This window comes from Balaenoptera acutorostrata, chromosome 3 (assembly GCF_949987535.1).
Source record: "Balaenoptera acutorostrata chromosome 3, mBalAcu1.1, whole genome shotgun sequence".
NCBI classification, from domain to species: domain Eukaryota; kingdom Metazoa; phylum Chordata; class Mammalia; order Artiodactyla; family Balaenopteridae; genus Balaenoptera; species Balaenoptera acutorostrata.
In genome coordinates this window covers 153,761,209-153,783,594 of record NC_080066.1, presented here as the reverse complement: position 1 = coordinate 153,783,594, position 22,386 = coordinate 153,761,209, and the positions used below count along the sequence as shown (strand labels likewise).

At 45.4% G+C, this 22,386-nt stretch overlaps 1 pseudogene; it reads left to right on the top strand.

The window, feature by feature from the left end:
- Window positions 1–16,465: 16,465 nt before the first annotated feature.
- LOC102998084 (glutamine synthetase-like) lies at window positions 16,466–17,535 on the top strand (annotated as a pseudogene).
- Window positions 17,536–22,386: the final 4,851 nt, after the last annotated feature.

Here is a 22,386-nt window from a genome sequence, read left to right as displayed (position 1 = left end):
GCCCTAGGTATGTGTGGAAGGTACAAAGGAAATAAGGAACTGTAGTTGACTCCTTTTCAAATTTGAGAGCCAGGTTTTAAAAAGAAAAAACAAAAGCAAACTTATGACACTGGTGAAAAGCAAGAACATTGTGATAGTTGATTTTATGTGTCAACTTGACTAGCCAGAGAGCTGGTTAACCATTATTTCTGGGTGTGTCTGTGAAGGCATTTCCACATGAGATTAGCATTTGGATCAGTGAACTCCCTAAAGTAGATTGCTCTCCCCGGTGTGGGTAGACCTCACCCAATCCACTGAAGGCTTGCATAGAACAGAAGGTGGAAGAAAGAGGAATTTGCCCCTTTCCCTTCCCACCTGCCTGTTTGAGCTGGTACACACCTCTTGCTGTGGTCTCCTCCTGCCCTTGGACCGGGATTTACAACATTGGCTGTTCTGGTTCTCAGGCCTTTGGACTCCTACTGGAATTACAGCTCCCTTGGGTCTTACAGCAGATTGTGGTCTGTAACGTGATGTAGGGGAGAACCAGGACAGCCCTGACCTATAGGCCAATCACTTTGTTTTAACCCCGACCATCATCAGTTGGTTCTTTAGACCTCATTGGCCTGTTCCCTTTGTCTTTTTGTTGAAGCATACACATTTCCAGAAGAAAAGTCATGCATGGTGTACGCAAAAGGATCTCTTGATGTGGAGTAGGGAGACCTGCAGTCTAGCCCCAGCCTAGTCACTGCCTTTGTAGAGAACAGAGATCCAATATCCACACACCCCATTCCCTGTGAGAAAGAAAAAGGGTTAGACTTGCTATCTCTGAGGACCCTTCCAGCAACAAGAAACTGTGTTCTCTGATTCAGGTGTGGGTGGCCTCCCTGGACAGCCTTCCTCCTGGATAGGACACATAGCACAAAAACCTAATTAGATGCCTGGGATCCCAAGACTCTGTTGCCTAAGCCCACAGAGCTGGATCTGGCCAAGGGCAAGGAGAACTGGGCCTGTGAACACTGCCAGGCCTCAGCCAGTTCCCGCAGCCCCACAACTCCATATTAGCAAGGCTTTGTACTGGAAAGGTCCAAGGAGAAATTTATTGGTATAAGCTGAAAGTTGGTCGGCCACATTAAGAACTCAGCTTCCCCCGTCCCTTGGTCCCACTGGTTACAAAAGGAGCTTTGTCTGCCATGGGGCAGCCAGTCCAGGATGTGACCACCAGACGGAATTCAAAACTTAATAGGCTGCAAAGCCTGCTCAGAAACATACAGCTCCAAGCTTCTGCACCTCCAGTGCTGGATGCCCTCTACATTGATCCAGGTCATAGGGACTGGGTCAGGCCTGGCTCTGAAGAGAAGGGCCTGGGATGAGCACCAGCTTGGGCCACGCTTCTTTTCCCATGCCCATCCTGAAAATGAACAAAAATGGCTGGGGATTGCACCCAGCAGAAATGGCTGGGTGAGTTAAGGGATTTCCCTTTCTCTGTGGTTCCCTCAAAGGTAATATTACAAGAAGCTGTCCAGGGTCTCACCTAGGTCAGGAGAGAGCATGGCGCATGAATGGGATGGGGAAAACCCTATATTCATAGGCTGCATCACCTTCCCTTCCACCCTCTCCCCAACCTCCTGCCTCACCTGGTGACCATTTGGGCTCCCTCATACCTAAGACCTAAACTGTGAAATAGAGAAAAATCTCTCTCCAGTACCCCACTACTCCGTGGATCCTCTTTCACCCAAGCCCTTTACTTTTAAGGAAACCACCTATTTGGTAGAGTTAAATCCCAATGGAAGAGATATTTGGTGGCAGAGTACTTTCCCAGGGGCCATAAGACCTCACCAAATAGGTGGTTTCCCAAAAATAAAGTTGGCGCTTCCATGGGGTATAGGTGGGGAGGGGCTGTTTATGGGGGAGGAAAGCTGCACTGGCAAGAGAGAGGAAGGAAGCAGTAGTTTTTTGGCTCTCTGAAAATGTTGCCTAAGGCATCCTGGATCCTGCCCAGCCTGCAAAAAGAGGGTCATTCACTGCTGTGGTTGCCCCAGCTGCATAGAAGTATTAAAAGGGTTTGGTCTGTCCACAGGCAGCCAGCCAAGTGTGTGGCCAAAACAGCTCTAATATCCAGTAGAAAGGGATAAAAGCCAGAGAGTGCTGGATTGCTTGTAGCTGGAGAGCAGGGGAGGATGTATGGTGGAGAGGGCACTTGAGAAGGGAAATGGGTTTGGACACACAGACATTATAGGAAAGGCTTTTCAGGCAGAGGGAACACAGAGGGTCAAGGTTCGATGGCTGGAAGACACAGGTGCTGGGAGAAGAGTTCGGCAGGGCACAAGGTACATGAAGGGAGTAATAAGAAATAAGTTTGAAAAGGTCAATGAGGATCCAATTATGGAAGGAGGGCCTTGGGCCATGCTAAAAAATTTGGACTGTATTCCATAGGCAGTGGGAGCATTTTAAGATCTTAGCCAAAAAGTGGCTTAATTAAGGAAATAAACCAAAAGTCGCTCAGCACCAAGGATCAGGCACTCTACAAACGTTATCACATATAATCCCACAGTGATCCCATGAGGTACGTGACACAATCCTCATGTTGTAGTTGAGGAAATTGAAGTACAAAGAAGTTAGAAACTTGTCCAAGTCACACAGCTAAATCCTCACATAGGTACAGTTGACCCTTGAGCAACACGGATTCAAACTGTGCAGGTCCACTTAAATGCAGATTTCTTTCACTGAATACATACCACAGTACTACACAATTGTTGGTTGAATCTGGATGCGGGGGGCTGACTATAAAGTTAGCTTTATAACCACAGGGAAAGTTGGTGCCCCTATTCCCCACGTTGTTCAAGGGTCAACTATACTTGATATTTCATTCTTGTACATGCTTTATGAATAAACTAAATGAGAATGTACTCCAGGAAAAGTGGAGTGAACATCAAGGCAATAAAAGGATAATATGAGAATACAAGAAATGGTGGAATTAACCCAGAAGTCAGCTGTTTAGCAAGCCTCAAAAGAAAATGGTGTCCAATAAAATGTCAGTGAGTCCCAAGGAGAAAGACTTCTAGAAGAATACAATGGATCCAAGACACACATAAAATAAGTAAAAATCTAGATGATAAAATTGGGACATGATGAAAGACCTAGCTTTCTTTGCCCAAAGAGAAAAAAGGAAGCAATCAAAAACTCAGGGAAAAACAAACCACTAAACAAGAAAGTTATGGTCTAAAAATGAGACAACATAAGAGGTAAGATGAGGCTTCCCTGGTGGTGCAGTGGTTGGGAACTGCCCTGCCAATGCAGGGGACACGGGTTCGAGCCCTGGTCCAGGAAGATCCCACATGCCGCGGAGCAACAAAGCCCGTGCGCCACAACTACTGAGCCTGCGCTCTAGAGCCTGCGAGCCACAACTACTGAGCCTGTGTGGCACACCTACCAAAGCCTGTGCACCTAGAGCCCGTGCTCCGCAATGAGAAGCCACCACAATGAGAAGCCCGTGCACCGCAATGATGAGTAGCCCCTGCTCGCCGCAACTAGAGAAAGCCCGTGCGCAGCAACGAAGACCCAACGAAGCCAAAGATAAATAAAATAAATAAATTAATTTTAAAAAAAAAAAGAGGTAAGATGCATTTGAGCAAATGGTGGCACACAAAGTAAGAAAATCTATTTGATCTTGGGGCTAAGAATATTGTCCTTGGAGTGGCACTGGTGTCTGCCTTTGGATATACAGGAAAAGAAATGTGATCATTGACCATCACCAGGCCCTGCGCCCATTTACCCACACAAAATACACTATTCCAGTTGCTGTTTATTGGTCTTCCACTTTTAGAACGGACCATGAACAAAAAAGGGAAAGGGTCACTATGATTTTAGGACAGGATATAATGTTACCACACTTAACAATGTAGAAATTTTAAAATAGCTGATAGAAGAGGTGAGAGGGGAAGACTAGGATGGTGATGCTAATATCCTACCTTACAGGGTAAGGTGTCAAATACAATTGAGAGCTAATGAAACAGTTACCAATAGAGGAACTAGAAATAGTGACTGTATCAGTTAGAATTCAAGAAAAAAGGGACTGTTATGGGGAGTACACAGTCATGGGACCTGATTAAGTAGTCTATGTAAGCCTATTGCCTCTGTGTCTGGTGTTGGACCTGTGGTCAGCGGGACCAGCAGTGAAGAAGAAAAGATGAGAGCAAGGAAGAGGAAGGACAACCTGGAACCCACAAGGACAACCTGAAACCTGCATCTGTCTCTATCTCCAATCCCCATGATGTGAGTGACTTTCATCATGGAGCTGCACATATGTCCAGCCCAGGACACAGAAGAGCTGAAGGAAAGCTGGAAGGAGTGGAGGAAACTCGGACAGCAGGCCAACAAGGTGAGCCACCTGTCAGTGACAGATGTGAGCTGCAATGGCACCTGGCCCTGTGCCAACCTTTAGAGAGTAAAAAAGGCTGTTGCCTCACTTCCACCTTCCAAATTTTGCACAAACATCCTTCATGACTAACCCTAACTTGGAACCATGATGGGGAGGGAATTTTGGGAAATATAGTTCCTGCTAAGTTGATAATGTATATACAAATTGATACACTCTGAAAAACTGGGAGAGGGACAAGGACAATTTTTACAGGATTGGGTCCCTGGAAGCAGACATTGAGCTACTTAGGGACAAATGATGTTTATTAGGATTGGCACCTGTGAATAGTGGGACCTTGCAGGACTTTGGTCTTCTCCAAAACGTCCATTGGATATTTGGTCCACAGACATTTGGTCCATGACAAAAGGTCCTTGAAATTTGGTCCTAGCCAAAATAATCCATGAACATATTTGGTCCATGTCACAGGGCTTTTGACAGGACCAAATTTCAAGGACTTTTTGGCATAGACCAAATGTCTCTGTGGATGTTTTAGACAGGATCAAATATGAAGGACATTTTGGTGTGGACAGAATGTCTGCTAACCAAATGGGAAGGAAGCAGGTTGGACAGAGGGACAAGTCAAACTACGATGCAGACTCTACAAAGCCTCCTCCCACCAGCCAGGAACACTGAAGTGAGCATTCACCATTTGAGTCCTGCATTGAGCGGGAATGGCCTGACCTTATTCCCTCATGTGATGCACTGGATGCAGGCAGCCCCGGAAAGGGCATGGCCTGGGCGAGGCCGCTGTGTACCTCTGAGGCTGACCCTAAAGGAGCTGGCAGCTGGTGGCTGTCTGCTGACCACTATTCACACGGCTGGTCTGCACGTTGGTTTTTTTTGTTTGTTTGTTTTGTTTTGTTTCTTAATTTTATTTATTTATTTATTTATTTTTGGCTGTGTTGGGTCTTCGTTTCTGTGCGAGGGCTTTCTCTAGTTGCGGCGAGCGGGGGCCACTCTTCACCGCGGTGCGCGGGCCTCTCACTATCGTGGCCTCTCTTGTTGCGGAGCACGGGCTCCAGACGCGCAGGCTCAGTAGTTGTGGCTCACGGGCCTAGTTGCTCCACGGCATGTGGGATCTTCCCAGACCAGGGCTCGAACCCGTGTCCCCTGCACTGGCAGGCAGATTCTCAACCACTGCGCCACCAGGGAAGCCCTGCACGTTGGTTTTTTAAGGGAGCACCTGGATGGCTCTTTTCCACGTCTACCCAAGCATACAGATGAGCTAAATCCTGCTTTATTCAAGCAGGGAGACAATAGATAAAGTTCCCTAAGGAACCACCAGGACACAGCAGGATTAGTATATTACATTACTTAGAGATAGAAAGAAACTTGCAGAACCAAGAACGGCAACAGTTAAAAGCCACTGCCTCTGGGAGACAAGACTGAATCCAAGGAGCAGTGCAACGGAGGTCTGCTTTAAATATAAGCCTTCTGTACTATTTTATTTTCCTAACCATGTGCATGTAGTTCTTCAATTAAATATTTGCAAATTTTAAAAAAATTTTTGGGTTGTCTGATTCCACTCTACATCCCAGAGTCATGCCCCAGGCAGGCCTGTTCGTAGTGAGCACACAGAACCTTCGCTTTCTCCGGGGGCACAGGCACAGCTGCGAGCGTCTGGCTGTGGCTGGACAGGCGGTACCTGGCCCATCCATTCCCAAGGTGGGAAGCTGGCCAAGTCCTTCATCTCATGCCCTAAGTGGACGGGTGCCCAGGCCCTGAGAGTGGGGGAAATACCAGCCCCCGCGTTGTGCTGGATTGGGGCCCTCTCCATTTCCACTGGAGAACTGCTGAATTTGCCATCACCGAGAAGAGGGGTGCCCTTTTGCATATCCGGGCCCCTCCCAAACTTTCACATCTATGATTCAGAATCCGAGGAGCAGAGCCTGACACCTGGAGAGGGTCAGCAGTCGGTTGGCACGGGAAGACCGGCTGGTCCAGTGTGAAGTACTCCTCGAAGGATGGCTGGACCAGTGGTTAATGTGGGAGGATCGCTTGGTCAGATGATGTCCCTTATTTTTTAAGAAACTTTTTTTAAAATTTACTAATGGAATACAACTACTGTACAGGAAGTTAGGAAAATAAAGGCAGGTTGGCCATAACTCCACAAGCCCTCCAACTCAGTCATTACTTCCTTGCCATATTTTCTCTCACTTCATTCTCCTCTACATCCATCTTTTTTTTTTTTTAATCTAGTGGTCATCACACTGTGCATAAATTTGGACGCTTGCATCTTTTGCTAAATTTATATCATAAGCATTTTCCATGGTGTTACCTAAGCTTCATAACTATCATTTTAAATAGCTGCATAAAATGAGGCCAGGGATTTTGTCCCAGAATCTAATAACACAGGTCCCTGGTGCACAGTAGACAATTCATACATTTTTTTAATGAACAGAATGCATGATGAGGCCATAATCTGTCTTACTATTCTCTTACTGTGAGCTATTTAAGGAATTTGTTTCCAGTTTTTCAAACGCATTGTCTTTTTTCTCGCTCCTGGACAGCCTTCTTTTTTCAATCAATTTCCCCAACAAACGCTTACACTCTGCTCTTTGCTGGCCTCTCCCAAATCACACAGACTCTGTCCTTCATTTATCATAAATTAACCTGGGTGTGTGGAACAAGCACCAGTGCCTGGCAGTGGTTCACACGAGGAAAAGCAAATCATGTTAATGGGTAGGTTAGCAGAGTGGGGAGCCCTGGGCCCATCTGAGCTGGGGCCCTACATGTACTTCAGAGGCAGCGTGTTCTGTCAACACTGCTGTCACCGTCAAGTACCCTTCGTCCTGAAATAGTGGCCCAGGCCCTGCCAGTTATTTCATCTCAGTGCTTACGGTTTTCATGTGAATTTAAACATTCAAACATCATGAGCATGAAACATAAACACTCAACCCGCCATGGCATTTTAATGAGGTTCAACTGGGTTCAGCACGTCCCATTACTTACAATTGTGTAAAAGTTTTTCGCCCCAGATCACTTCCTTAGGTCTGGCCCACTATGGCCAAGACAAACTTTGTGTTTTCTGAGCACTTTAAATTTTGGGGAGAATTATTCTGGGCAGATGGTGAACTCCCACAGGGTCCTCCTCGGCTCTGCTTAGCTAGACCAACGGTTTAACTGAGTTTCTCAAAAATTCCTTAAGAGGAAATGACTGAGTGATAAACCATGATCAGAGACCATCACTCACTCACCCTGACATTGCTCCCCACACACCCTTGCCTTGCTCCTGCGGTTTTCAAATCATAGCCACATCTGCGGCTCTTAGATGCTTGCCATGGAGCAAGGAAAGAGTTCTTAATATTCCCATCTGACAGATGTGGCAACTGAGCCCTAGAAAGATAAGGTGACTTGCGTAAGACCACAAAACAAAGAACTGGTTGTCCAAGGTTCCCTCTACTAAACATATCTAGGTATAGACTAAGCTGCCATAACGAAGACACCTAAAAATGCCCAGTACATAGACAGGTGGTCCAGGCCATTAGGTGACGCTGCCCTCTTCAACACACAGCTCCCATTGCTGTGTCCAAGATGGCTTCTCCAGGTGTCCTCACCCCCGATGTAGGAAGGGGGAAAGGGCAGGAGAGTGGTCATGCATTCCTTTTATTTTATTTTATTTTTAATTTCATTGATAAATATTTTATTATGAAAATCTAAAATATAACAACTTTTTAGAAATATAACAGCAGTGCCATTACCACGCCTAAAATTAGGTAAATAATAGCTTAATATAGCCACTGTTCATTTTTTCAGATTGTCTCACAAAAATTTTTTAACAGTTGTTTTGTTTGAATATGAATCCAATAAAGCCTAGCATTTAGTTGATATGTTTCTTCAGTTTTTTTTAAATGTATAGTTTCTCTATTCTCTATTTTTCCTTGCAAATTATTTGCTGAAGAAATGTGATTTTTCAGTTATGTAACTTTTAAATAGTATTATATTAGATACTAATAAAGTCTTACTTTATGCATATAATCTGAAATAATTCAAATAACTCAAATAACTTTTTAAAGAATCATGTAATTAAAGAATAATGATGTCTGATAGCCAACTTTGTTTCTAGTAACGTAATGTGGTGATCCTACTTTTTACTTTTAGTCGATGAAATGATTGCTTTTATTTTTAGAGATAAATGTTTAAAGTTTGTATTAATTAATTTATTCCTTATTTCTGATTTTTTAATATGAGGAACATGTTTTTAAATAGTGTAAGCTTGGGGCTTCCCTGGTAGCGCGGTGGTTAAGAATCCGCCTGCCAATGCAAGGGACACGGGTTCGAGCCCTGGTCCGGGAAGATCCCACATGCCGTGGAGTAACTAAGCCCACGAGCCAGAACTACTGAGCCTGCGGTGAGACAACCACTGAAGCTTGGGCACATAGAGCCTGTGCTCTGCAACAAGAGAAGCCACCGCAATGAGAAGCTTGCGTACCACAACGAAGAGTAGCCCCCGCTCGCCTCAACTAGAGAAAGCCCGCGCACACCAACGAAGACCCAACGCAGCCAAAAAAATAAAAATAAATAAATAAATAGTGTACGCTTATTAGTTTACAGTTAATTTTATTATACATTCATTAGTCATTCACAGCAAAATAAATTCCAATTAGTTAATTCTAGTTTTCTATTGTATATATATAATTTTTTGGCTTTATCCAATAAATTTATTTTAGATAAATTTATTCTATGTACAATACAGGCTTGAAAACCTCAGTGATCTGATATACATATACAACTGGGAAACCAAAGTAGAAATTCTGTGTTTCAAGTATAAACTATAGATTTTATACAAAATAAAGGATTTTTTAAAGTTTTACCTAAAGCAAATCAAACCAATAAAAAGGAGATTAATACCAAAGATTAACAAGGTTAATGTTACAAAGAACTACAAAATTAAATCCCAAATGTGCAATGCTTGCTATTACAGTTCCAGGTTCTCTTGTGACATTTGAAAATGTTAAACATTTTTTTTAACATCTTTATTGGAGTATAATTGCTTTACAATGTTGTGTTAGTTTCTGCTGTATAACAAAGTGAATCAGCTGTATGTATACATATATCCCCATATCCCCTCCCTCTTGCATCTCCCACCCATCCTCCCTATCCCACCCCTCTGGGTGGTCACAAAGCACGGAGCTGATCTCACTGTGCTAATGCATTCCTTTTAGGATCGTGCATTCCTTTTACAGCCAACTCACTTCTACTCACATCCCAGTGGCTGCAACACAGGTGTATGGATATACCAAGTAGCAAGGGAGGCTGGGTGGCATGTGTCTGGTTCAAACTAAGTTCTATTATCGAACAAAGGGGATCGGATATCAGTGGACAATGAGTGCACTCCAGCATGTATACCATGGGTGACCCCAAAGGTGGTAGACGAGGGCAGCTCGGGGAGGGCTCAGTCTCAGCAGCTCTGATTATCCTGGAGTTTGCTCCTTAGTCACTCAGTAGAGCTCATGGCCAGCCTCTCCTGGCCAGGGGATCTGGTTATGATCCATACTATACTGGGCTCAGCACACACACACAAAAATGCATGGGGCTTCCCTGGTGGCACAGTGGTTAAGAATCCGCCTGCCAATGCAGGGGACACGGGTTCGAGCCCTGGTCCGGGAAGATCCCACATGCCGCGGAGCAACTAAGCCCGTGCGCCACAACTACTGAGCCTGCGCTCTAGAGCCCGTGAGTCACAACTACTGAGCCCACACACCACAACTACTGAAGCCTGCGCACCTAGAGCCCGTGCTCTGCAGCAAGAGAAGCCACCGCAATAAAAGCCCACGCACCACAACGAAGAGTAGCCCCTGCTCACCACAACTAGAGAAAGCCCGCACACAGCAAAGAAGAACCAATGCAGCCAAAATAAATAAATAAAATAAATAAAATATTTTTTAAAAATCTAAAAAAAAAAAAAATGCATGGAAACTGGCTTTGCCCACTAGTAGCTTACATTTTAAGAGGCAACAAACATAAAAAGGACATGCTGACCAGAGAACAAAGTATGAAACCAATAGATGACTGAATGGCAAAACATAGACACATATCAGGCAAGGGTTTCCCTGCCAAGAGACAAGGGCATCTAAGGATAAAGTGGAAATCCCTGAACCAGTCCTCAAGCTTCGCCTCCTTCCCACCTCCCATTTCCCGCCACCTCCCCCGAGCACTGACTCTCCCCATTCTAAGCAGCTCACCATTCATCCTCTAAGTACACCCTGCACTTACCTTTTTCCTTTGCTCTGCTAGTCTAGCTCAGAAAGCATCTCCTCATCAAGAGTTCCTGAATCTCTCAAACAAAAATTAGTCACTTTCATCTCTATAATCCCAAAGCACTTTTTTATATGCAGATCACATCACTTATCACATTGTTTGTATTGTGATCAGTTGGGCATAAATGTGTCACTCCACCCTGTCTAGCATAAGACTTTCACCAAATCTTGTACACCCAGTGCTTAACACAGTATCTGGGAAATAATGAGGGTTAAACAAATGAGTGGCCCTTAAAATGACCCTTAAAATTGTGTCTTATTTATCACCATACACCTGGTGCCCAATATATGCACAATGCCTGGCTTATAGTTGGTGCTCAATAAATGGAGTTTGATTGAGTTAACTTAAACTTAAAGTGCAATCAGGCACAGCAAAGACGGGTCCCAGAAGACACAACTCACATGGTTGCCAACCCAGTCCAGTTGTACCAATGGGATTTTCAGAGTCTGTAGGTCCCTTATGTCCAGTTTGGTCTGCCCAGCAGATGTGAGGCTTGTGGTGCATTTGGTGAAGGTTGTCTGGGGCTGGGGCCAACCATGCTGCACTTTAGGCTCCCATTACTTTTCTTCCCCCATGCTCATTCCCCAAGGCTCAGACCTTAGCCTGGATCTCTGGTCCCCATCCTCCATTCCCAGGGAGACTCAGGTCATCAACAGGGCTCTACTGGATCACTTTATATTCAGTGCCTCTTGGGTGCCAAGCACAGAGCTCGGTACTAAGGTAGAGCAGTGAACTAGACAGATATGATCCCTGCCCACATGGCATGTAACACCTAGCAAGGGATCACACTAAGTAAATGACCCCAAAGTGACATGGTCAGGTGTGTCTGTCACCTTGAGAGTATAGCATCTGCCTTCAGGACGCCAGGCACTTCACACTCAGCCTGTCTCCCCTCCTGAAGTGGGATTCAGAGAACCTGAGTGAGAGTCCACCATCAGAGTTCCAGACCTGCCACCTGCCAGCCACGAGCACATCCTTTATCCTCTCCAAACCTGTCCCCTCATCTGTAAAATGAGGTCAGTAACAACACCTGTTCTGCCTTCCTTTCTGGGTTAGATGAGGACTAAATAAGGTATGTGAAAGGGCTTTGTAAGCTGTAATAAATGTTGCTTATTACTGTTGCTGTAATTAGTATTATTATTCCCAAGTAACCCTTCCTCCTGATTTTTCCCTCTGATTGTCAGGGGTGCCAACATTCTCCCAGTCCCCTGGCCTAAGGTTATCTGTTGTTTCTGTCTCCCCAAACCTTTTCTCCCCTTCATCAGACACCGAAGCTCAGCTGATTTCCCTGAGGAGCACATTCTTCCTCCATCCCCCTGGCTACAGTGATTGGCTCAGAGAATGGGCATATGACCCACGCAAGTCAGTAGGAGTCCTTCTGGGATTTTCCCACCAAAGCTGTGAAAGAAATGGTCCCTTTCTGCTGAGAGGATCTGATTCTGGGGTTCCAGCAACAACTGATACCATCGTGTGGAGAAAGCTTGTCTGAAGAATAAGCCAAGCAGAGAAAGACTATCATGGATCAAGCTGCTCATAAAGCCAGATGTAATTCCAGATTTCCCAGGCACTCAAATGAAGGTAAGCTGTCTTGTATATAAACTCATTGAGTTGGGTTTCTATCACTCAAAAATGGAAGACTCCTGACCAATTCAAGGCTCAAAACTTAGGTGATATGTTCTATTCGTCCATTTCTTTCAGCTCCAACCTTTGATCTATTGGAGCTTGTAAACAGAGTCCTTTCCGCTACATAGTTCTGCCACCATCCTGGCCAGACTCTCTTTGTCTCATACCTGGAGGCTGCCAGATGGGGAGAGCTGAGGGATTAGAGCCAGACAGACCTGGAGTGAATCTCGGCTCCATTACTTACTCATCAGTCATGTGATCTTGGGCTTCTCTGGCCCTCAGCATTTTCCTCTGTAAAGTGGGACAAATAATCCATACCATGCATGGCTATTGTGAGTATGAAATGAAAAGATATCTATTAGGGCCTGGCAGAGGCTCAGTAAGAGGCAGCTATTATTGCCGTAACAATATAGTGGCCTCCTAGCTCTGTCAGTAGGGGGAAGGCAATGCATTGATCCTGTTTTCATTTGGGGGCCCTGATTATCTTTCTCTGAGCTCAGACATTTAAAAATGTCCATAGCTCAGTCTGAGAAAATGGGGCCCAAGCAGCTTGGATACTTGGGAGCCACTGGGGCAGAACAAGAGTTGATGGAGCTGCTGGAGGAGTGACGCTTGGGCAGGGATAGTCTCCCAGCATCAAGGAGAGGGGCCCTGGGTAAAGAAGGCCCAGCCACCAAGCAGCCAATCAGAGGCAAGTGCCTGGAGAGGCCAGGCCAGATGAGGTCAGAACTGGAATAAAGGACTGGTCCTCAGATATAAGGAGAATCCTCTCCCAGGAGACCTTGAGGGTGGGGTCAGTGCTTAGGAAGTTAGTACATTCATGACTTGTGATGTGTGTATAGTTTGTAGGCTCTCTGCAAAATACCAAACTTGGGGTCTATCCTTTCCTTTTATTGACCTCTGGTCTGGCTTATCGTTCCTGAAGGAAGAGAACGGGACTAGGAGTTTGGTGTCTGGGGCTCCAACCTCATTTGCTGTTGATGAGCTCTGTGACCTTGGGAAAGCAGTTTCCCCTCTCTGGGCCTTGGTTCCTTCACCAGTTGAGGGGGATGGCAGATGTTCTCTAAGGTCCCTTCCAAAGCTAACAGGCCATCCCCACGCCCTAAGGGATTAATCAGGCTGGCGGGGGCCCCACTACCTGAGACCACACCAGAGCTTTTGTTTTCAAAGAATCCAAGAGGGGGCAGGGGGAGGGAACAGCCTCGTCAATTTCCGTAGCTGTTTAATCTAAGAGAAAGGATGAGGTGTGCATTGAAGGTGGGTAGCCCTGGGGACATTCTCCCCGCTGGACAGTGCTGCCTCTGTGACAGCTCCACATGGAGAAAGGTGAACCTCAAGCTAGAGGGTGACCGTCCCTGTTTAACAGCTTTCCATTTGTTTACCAAAAAAATATTGCTCCATCATAAAAATTCCCAAAATAGTTCCTTCCCTGGCCAGACTGACTGGCGGGCGCCCAGCTTGGGAGCCCAGCCTCGCTGGAGACACGCTCTCAGCCAGGCAAAATTAGCCGGGAAAGCCGATGGCTGCAGTTTGAAGACCACCAGAGTCCCACACATCCTGTGGGGTGCAGCTGGGAGGGTTAGAGCCACAGAATCATCTCTCTGGGGGGAATCTGGCCAGTGACAGGATTTTCTGAGGCTCAGCAAGTTTATTTTTAGCTAAGAAGGGCTTCCTCTGCTCTAAGGGGATTGGCGGGTGGATCTCACTGGCTGGAGGTGGAACAAATGCTTTGCTCTCTGCTGGAATTCTCTCTCCCACACTCGTATTCTGGCACCTTCTCATCCCACAGTTCTCGACTTAAAACAGCTCTTCAGAGAGTCTTTCTCTTAAAACCCTCCCCTGAAACGACCCAAATGAGGGCTTCGGCTATCCAGTCTCAAAAGGTTCTTCCTTTTCCCTTTGGAGAACTTACCACAGTTTGTACTTACAAATATGAACGTCAGTCTTTCCCACAGGCTGTAAGGCTCTTGGGCAGAGAACGTTGCTTAGTACTTATCCCCAGTACCTTGCACATAGTAGGTGCTCAATAAGTATCTTTTCCATTTACAGAATGACTTAATAACTTGCCTGAGACTTAGAAAAGCCAAATAACTTGTCCAAGGTCATGTAGCTCACAAGTGCCAGAAGTGGGATTTGAACCCAGGCCTGCCTGATTCTAAAACCCAGGTCTTAACTCCACTGTCCTGCTCCACGTGGTCCACAGGGCTGGACAAGTCACCAAATGAGAGGGCGTGGAGCAGCCATAGTTGTGTCTTCTCTTTCACTTTCTTCCTGCCCCCACGACAGGGAGGAAGGAGGGTATACAGGCTTCCCCCAAGAGGACTCAATACTTATCCCAGTGCTTCACGTATAATAGGTGCTCAATAAGTAAGTGTTGGGCGAATGTGCCTTTTGCCAGGGACCCCAGACATCTCCCAGGGGCATACCAGTCTTGTGGGGACCTGTTTCTATTTGGGGATGAGAAAGTGAGGGAAAGGGACATATAAAGATGATTCTATTCCATCCCTCCAACTGATCTCTCCTCCTGCCCACCACCCCAAACTAACCAGAGCAGGACGCCAAATAGGAAAATGACCCAGAGTTAAGAGCCATCTTTACTAACAACTTGCTGCGGCGGCTAAGAGCTCCCAGGCTGGATTTCCAAGCAAAAATGGGCAGGCCCTTCCTGGTCTCCTCAAAGTTCCTGCTTTTATACCCAGACCTACTCCATTCCAACCACCCCATACCGTACACAAAGCTTTCTTAACTTTACGTGAAGTGGGAATTAATTCACCTTAGAATTCAATAAATTCAATTCAATTAATTAATTAATCCACCTTAGAATAAAATGCTAATTTTATCGATCTAGAATATGCAATCTAAGTGAATATAATGGCTTGCCTTGCAAACCCAGCTCTAAGACAAGCCCCCTCACCACATCCTGGGAGGAGAGAGAAAGAAACAGTGAGAGAAACGGAGAGAAAGCAATCTGAAGAGGAAAGATGTTTCCTCAGGCCATTCCACTCAGTGAGTAGAGGCTCCACGGAGTGAAGAACAAGATGGCAGATATTCCCTCAGCAGCTGGTTTCAATTCCCACAAAGCTTAGCACCTTTTCAGCACCTTGAGTGGATTCTGATGTATGAAGATGTGTATCTTTTCATATATCTCGGCCCCTAAATTCAAGGCAACTACTTTGTGATACACAAAGCCACATATACCCCATTTTAGTAGGAAAGTAGTCTTCAAGGGGTAATTTTATGGGACATGATTTTCTTCTTTACATACGACTTTAGAACCTGACCTTCACTTAGCATCCAACAATACTGCCATTCACATTCATTGTGGGGAAATCAGACCATAGATCCAAACAAGAAAAAAACAATCCCCTGGAATCTTACCATTCAGGGATAACCACTATGTGTTTCTGAGGCGCTTTTCTCAAGGCAAATGTGTACAAATGTGTATTTATTATATCCATATTTTCTAAATGGAAAACTGGAAAGAAGATGGTCTTTTGAAATCTACAAGTTGTGATTTCTTTTTTTCAAAGTATTTTCTTTAAGAATACAATGGGCTTGATTCTTTCCTTTTCAAACTCCTCTTTATACTCTGGGCCAATTTTCCACACTGTTAATATTTGTACCAGAAAACTCCTTGGCATCCTCAATTCTAAGCAGGTGAGAGTCAGAATCACTCCCAATGGAAAAGGGGCCAAAGGAACCAGGATGAATCTTTTCCTTCTTCCCAATTTGGCCTCTGGTTAGTCTTGTAGGGAAGCAGGCCCAAGAAGACTGAATCACGTCCATAAATCATGCCTATGCTCTGTCTCCCCCTCCCCCTGACGCTGAGCCATCATCACTGTGGTACAAAGGATACCATGTACCATTGGGTCCAGATGGTACCCAATGCTTGTGCCATCTGGAAACAGGTACGCTCATCACCATTTCCTCTTGAGACTAGGTGACACAGGGAGAAACAGAAGGAACACTTAGACTGCGAGGGAGATTTAGAAAATAGACACCCTCCTGTTGCCCCATTCAAACCATTTCTAGGCTCAGCTTGTTTCTTTTCCCAGATGAGAAGGAAGCGATAATTTTGGCAGAGCTGAGGATGGGAGAAGAGCAGAGCGTCTGCACAGCATCCCCGGCCTCCTAGCCTCTCCTCCTGCACCTCATTCTCACCGCCTGCCTGCCCTGCCACCCAGGATGCCTCCTACCACGGCCACTTCAGCGAGTTCCCACTTGAACGAAGGCATCCAGCAGGTGGGCATGTCCCTGTCTCAGGGTGAGGAAGCCCAAGCTATGCGTATCTGGATTGACGGTGATAGATGAGTTGCCTGAGTGGCATTTTGATGGTTCTAGTACTTTTCAGTCTGAAGCTCCAACGGTGACAAGTATCTCATCCTTGCTGCCATGTTTCAGGACCTTTTCTGCAAGGACCCCAAGCTGGTGTTCTGTGAAGTCTTCAAATACAACTGAAAGCCCACAGAGACCAATTGAAGGCACACCTGTAAACGGATCACAGACATGGTGAGCAACCAGCACCCCCGGTTTGGAATGGAGCAGGAATATATTCTCATGGGCACAGACAAACACCCCTTTGGTTGGCCTTCCAGCCACTTCCCTGGGCCCCAAGGTCCATACGACTGTGGTGTGGGAGGAGACAAAGACTGTGGCAGGGATATTGTGCAGGCTTACCACCGGGCCTGCTTGTACACTTGTGTCAAGATTTCAGGGACAGAATGCCGAGGTCATTCCTGCTCGGTGGGAATTCCAGATAGGACCCTGTGAAGGAATGGATATGGGACATCATTTCTGGGCGACCCATTTCATCTTGTGGCATGTATTTGAAGACTTTGGAATGACAGCAACCTGTGATCCTAAGCCCATTCCTGGGACCTGGAATGGTGTAGGCTGCCACACCAACTTCATCACCAAGGCCGTGAGAGAGGACAATGGTCTGAAGCACCTTGAGGAGGCCATTGAGAAACAGAGCAAGCAGTACCTGCATCTGAGCCTATGACCCCAAGGGGGACCCGAACAGTGCCCGGTACCTAACTCGACTCCACGAAACCTCCAACTTCAACGACTTTTCTGCCAGCGTGGCCAACCCTGGAGCTAGAATCTGCATTCCCAGGACTGTCGGCCAGAAGAAGGGTTACTGTGAATACCGTCACTCCTCTGCCAGCTGTGACCTCTTTTCGGTGACAAAAGCCCTCATCTGCACATGTTTTCTCAATGAAACTGGCAATGAGCCCGTCCAGTACAAAAACTAAGTGGACTCGACTTGCAGCCATCAAACGCCTCCTAATACTACATCCTGCTCCTACACTTGTCCCTCTCTCCATTGTCCTAATAGCTATAACTCAAAGGATGGGGTATCAAGGTCTTTTTTTATTCCTAAAAAAAAGGGAAAGAGAGAGTTTGAAGAGCAGCAGGGTTCAGTGTTTAGTGATAACTAGCAAAAAAACAAAAAAAGTTCAACACACTATGTATTTTGTAAGGGCCTGGTTCCATTTTGCTTTGCTTTCTTCAATATTTGGTGGTTGCAAATCTAGTCCAAGATTGGCTGTGGATCTGCAAAATCAGTGGTTTTGATTAAGTATTTGGACTTTGATCCTTGAATGGAATTAACCTTAAAAAGAAAATAGTGCTGCTTAGATGAAAGAAATCACCAGTCTCTTGCTCCCCTAGGCGGAGAGTTGAGTTACTTCTACCCCATGGCCAAGTGACTACTAAGGAATTTGATAATTACCTTTTCAGTTAGAATAGCACATATTCACTGCTCACATTCAAGAATTTGTTTAAAAATGCAACTATAAATAGTGCAGGTACTTCCAATTTCTAACATCAGTCTTGCAAATTTCCTGTACTTATGAATAGCCTGTTGTTCAAGCCACCCAACCACAGTCAGCAAATGGACTCGCGTGAGCTAGCACCCCTTCGCCACCTTTGTATTTATTTAACCAACTTGCTCTCAGAATAATTTAAGATGACTTTTTAAAATTACATGCAATATAATGAAAGCAAAACAATAGATATACAAGAAAGATTTTAAAGGGGAAAACAAGAAAAAAAACAGAAGATGAACATGCTAAGGGTGAAATTCAGTTCTGCAGGTTATGAGGATCTGTACACTGGCTCAAGATTGCTTCAAATTTGAATATAAGCAGGGACTTCCCTAGTGGCGCAGTGGTTAAGAATCCGCCTGCCAATGCAGGGGACACGGGTTCGATCCCTGGTCCGGGAAGATACCACATGCCGCAAAGCAACTAAGCCCGTGAGCCACAACTACTGAGCCCGCATGCTGCAACTACTGAAGCCCGCATGCCCAGAGCCCCTGCTCCGCAGCAAGAGAAGCCACCGCAATGAGAAGCCCGCGCACCGCAACGAAGAGTAGCCCCCACTCGCCACAACTAAAGAAAGCTCGCGCACAGCAAGGATGACTCAAGGCAGCCAAAAAATAATAATAATAATTAAATATAAGCAGAAAAAGGGGGAGACATGGTCAGTTATATGATCTATAGTGTCCATAAAATAAAAGCCTGTTGTTTAGGAGAAAAACAACTATTCTTGGAATGAAGAACTAAGAGAAATTTCTTCCATGGCTCCTCATAAAAAAAACATTCTTACCAGAGATATGACAAGGAGTTCCATAAGTCCTTCTCTTACAACCTCTCAATGTAGGCTGATGACTTCTTCCGAAATCTGAGTTTGTTAAAAAGCCTTTCCGCTGGAGACCAAAAGCACATGGTTCAGATCCACAGCTGGTGTGATTCAAAGAGAGATTTTAAGAACTGAAAGAATACATAAACTGTACAACCTTCAGACCATCCTCATCAAATTTTATTTCTCTAAACTAAGCATTTGTAAGCATCATATGCACGAGTTTATGGATGCTTTCCCCCTAACCAGCACTTGTGATGCTAGTTAAACATCACTCTATTTGCTTTAACTTGAGCCAAGTCAGGGGTAGGGTCAATGTCCCTGGTGGATAGTGCAGGGAAGTGACCACACCTCATCCCCACCAACCCCTTTCTCCTCTTACAGGGAAAAGTTACAATGTCACATTCTCTCCTTTGCCCCCTTTACCATTCAAGGTCTAATTGGGCCCATCTCAGGATAGCTTTCTCATGCAGTACTGCTTTTAGACACATAGAACTCATGCCCCCCTCTTTGGCCCCAGACCCCATATCTTCTCTTTGGGGTGCTCTCCAGTCCCTCTGCCCACCCTATCCTCTTCCCACTCCCCAAACATATGGGGTTGACCAGATATCCTGAGGGGTTCCAGAATTCATGTTTATGGACTTGTCCCGGGGTTCTGGTTGGGTCCATGTTTCAGGAGGACATCAGTGAAAGCAGATAACTCCTGATGGCTAGCAAGATATTCCTTTCATGGGATTGCATGGGACTGGGCTTCCGGAATGGTGCTGACATGCTGATTTGGAGTGACTCACTCACATCAGACACAGGGAGAGTACAGGGCTCTGGGCTATCAGGAATCACCACTGACCATTAGGTTTGGGCTGTGTGGGTGGGCTGTGCATCAGTTCTCTTCTGCTCCTTCCCCTCACCCCCACTGAAAAAAAAAAAATCAGTGCCAGGGGACACACACACAGTGGGTGTTGCTGCTGATGTACACAGGCAGTTTATTTGTCCACTTTCTTCCAACTCCTACTTAGTGATCTCAGGAGGAACAATGTTTCCCTCTTTCTCTCTTCCTTCACTTTATTCCATTTGTCAACAAAAGCCCAAGCCCTAATCACATCTGATCAACTTAGTGTGGCTAATAATAATGCCTTACAGAAGAAAGAGAAAGCCACAAGTGTAAAAGTCGAATTAACCATACTCAAATACCAGAACCATCAACACCCCAACCCCTTAGAATATCTAAAGATCCCATCCACAATTCTCACAAAGTCTTCATCTACCAGCACTTCTAATAAAACTGCTCACCCTTACCACCAACATTCATGATAATTAAAAATGAATTCTTATTTGGTTTTATAGTTCTTCTATTTAAGCACAGTTGGTGAAATAGTAGTGTTTCATACTTGCACTAATTCCAAACAGGCAATATTTCAAATATATATGAAGTTAAACAAGTTTCAAGGATTAACTAAACCACATAGCCATATACAACATAGGTTTTATGGGAAAATGTATTTCCAGTTTCCATCACCACTTTATAATTGAACTTCTGGTATAGCAAGTTGGGTACTTCCTATCCAATGTCACCTACACACACGAAAAGCACAAATTAGGAACACTGACCAGCACTAGCAATGAATCATGCCTGAGTATCTAAAGAAGGACAGACTCTTCCAGAAGCGGTCACATCTGGAAGCAATGAATTCTTCCAGAAATTCATTTGAGATATCAGTGCAACAAAAACAATTACAACAAAAATCTTTTGATAGTGTGTACACATGTCCACCCAACGCACCCACGCAGGTATACACACATACCACACAAAGATTTCTGAGGTGTGAGGGTTGGATCAGGCATTAAGCACTGACAATTACCACAGGTTCAGGTTTATTATATTAAGACTTGTACTTGGGAGCATGGGCTTGCATTATCTCTCCAAGAAAGTGATACAGACATTGGGAAGAGCTGTATTCTTTTCCTTGCAGGCTATTGGGAATATTTAAACCTCTTACCAAAAAAAAATATTGCTCATACTTTTGCTCATGAAAACATAGACATGTGTCTGTATAAAATTAAATTACTATTGATGGGTTTAGTATAAAATGGGGGTGAAAGAGCAGTGAATTAAAAGACAGGCATCCTCAATTCCAAACCAACTCTTCTACTGACTGTGTGACCCTGGGTAAGTTATCTCACGTGTCTGAATCTCGGTCTGCTATGCTGTGAAAGAGCAGGGTTAGGCCAGAGTCACATCAAAGAGTCCTTCCACGTTCAATGTCCAGGACTTTTCCCTTTGACCAGCCCCAAGTCACTTCAGGCTGTCGTCGTGTCCACACAGGCCCTGGGGCACCAGTGCCAAAGCTGGGAACCTCTGACCAATTTCCTAGGTAAGAACTGAATCTCGTTGTCACTTTGGCAAATGTCTGTACACTCTCGCCTCCCTCCTCTTTCTCCAGACATTTGGTGGCCTCCTGTGTACAAAAACTCACAGACCTTTGTGCTGCCGAGTATAAATAGAGCGATGTTCATACCCTGAAACCATGAGGGAACAGCTGATGGCATCGTAACAAAAGGCAGAAAACTTGGCAAGCTGGTCCAAACCACATAGCAAATTCACAGCGTGCTGCTCACCCACTGTAGGAGGAGCTGGGGCTGTTTACCGAGGCTGATGATTTTCCCTTTTCTCACCTGCCAGCTCAGACCCCTGGAGGCTCAGGCAGCAAGCCTGGAGCGAGGATGAGGATGGATTCTTCCTCTGGCTTCCAATCCCCTGGAGCCTCTAGCGTTGGGCGGCCCCTGAGAATGTTCACCGGCTGCAGTCTTGGCCACACAACAGTCAGAAAAAGCCCCTCCTAAGTCCTGGTATTCCTAGCACAGAAATGCAACCTCCAGGACTAAAGGGGAAGAGAGGAGAGCTGGGTGAAATGCTGTGTGTGGCAGGGTTCCTCTGGAGGGTTGAGTTACGTTTTTATAATTCTAACAAGTTATGGATGCGTTTCTGCCACACGCATCTAGAGGCTAAACCAGGGTACGCTAAGAACCCAGAACTAGGCCTGCATTGTGGGCTGAATTAATTATTCTGCCACTGGATTGGAAGGCCCAAGAAGACCAGAGTTTTGTCTGTCTTGCCCACTGTTGTGGGCGTGGCTTGGCATCCAGGAAGTCTTCCATAAATATTTGTTGTATACTTGTCAATTAACCAAAAAGTAGGTAGCCTTTGAGTGAGAGGAAGTTTATTTTTTTTAAAAAATAGTGAATGGAGGGTCTGGCCAGAGAAAAGACGACTACAGTCAAAATGAAGGATGTGGAAAGGGGCCACTTTGCAGGGCAGGTCAGTGTTGTAGCCTTTCCAGAACCACAAGCATGCACCCCAGAAATCTTGTGAGCCACCCTAGGCTGCTGTTTGCCTCCCCAGCTTTAAATACATTACAGATAGGGCGAGGCTCTTAGTTCTTGGGGTGTGACATGGTGAAAGC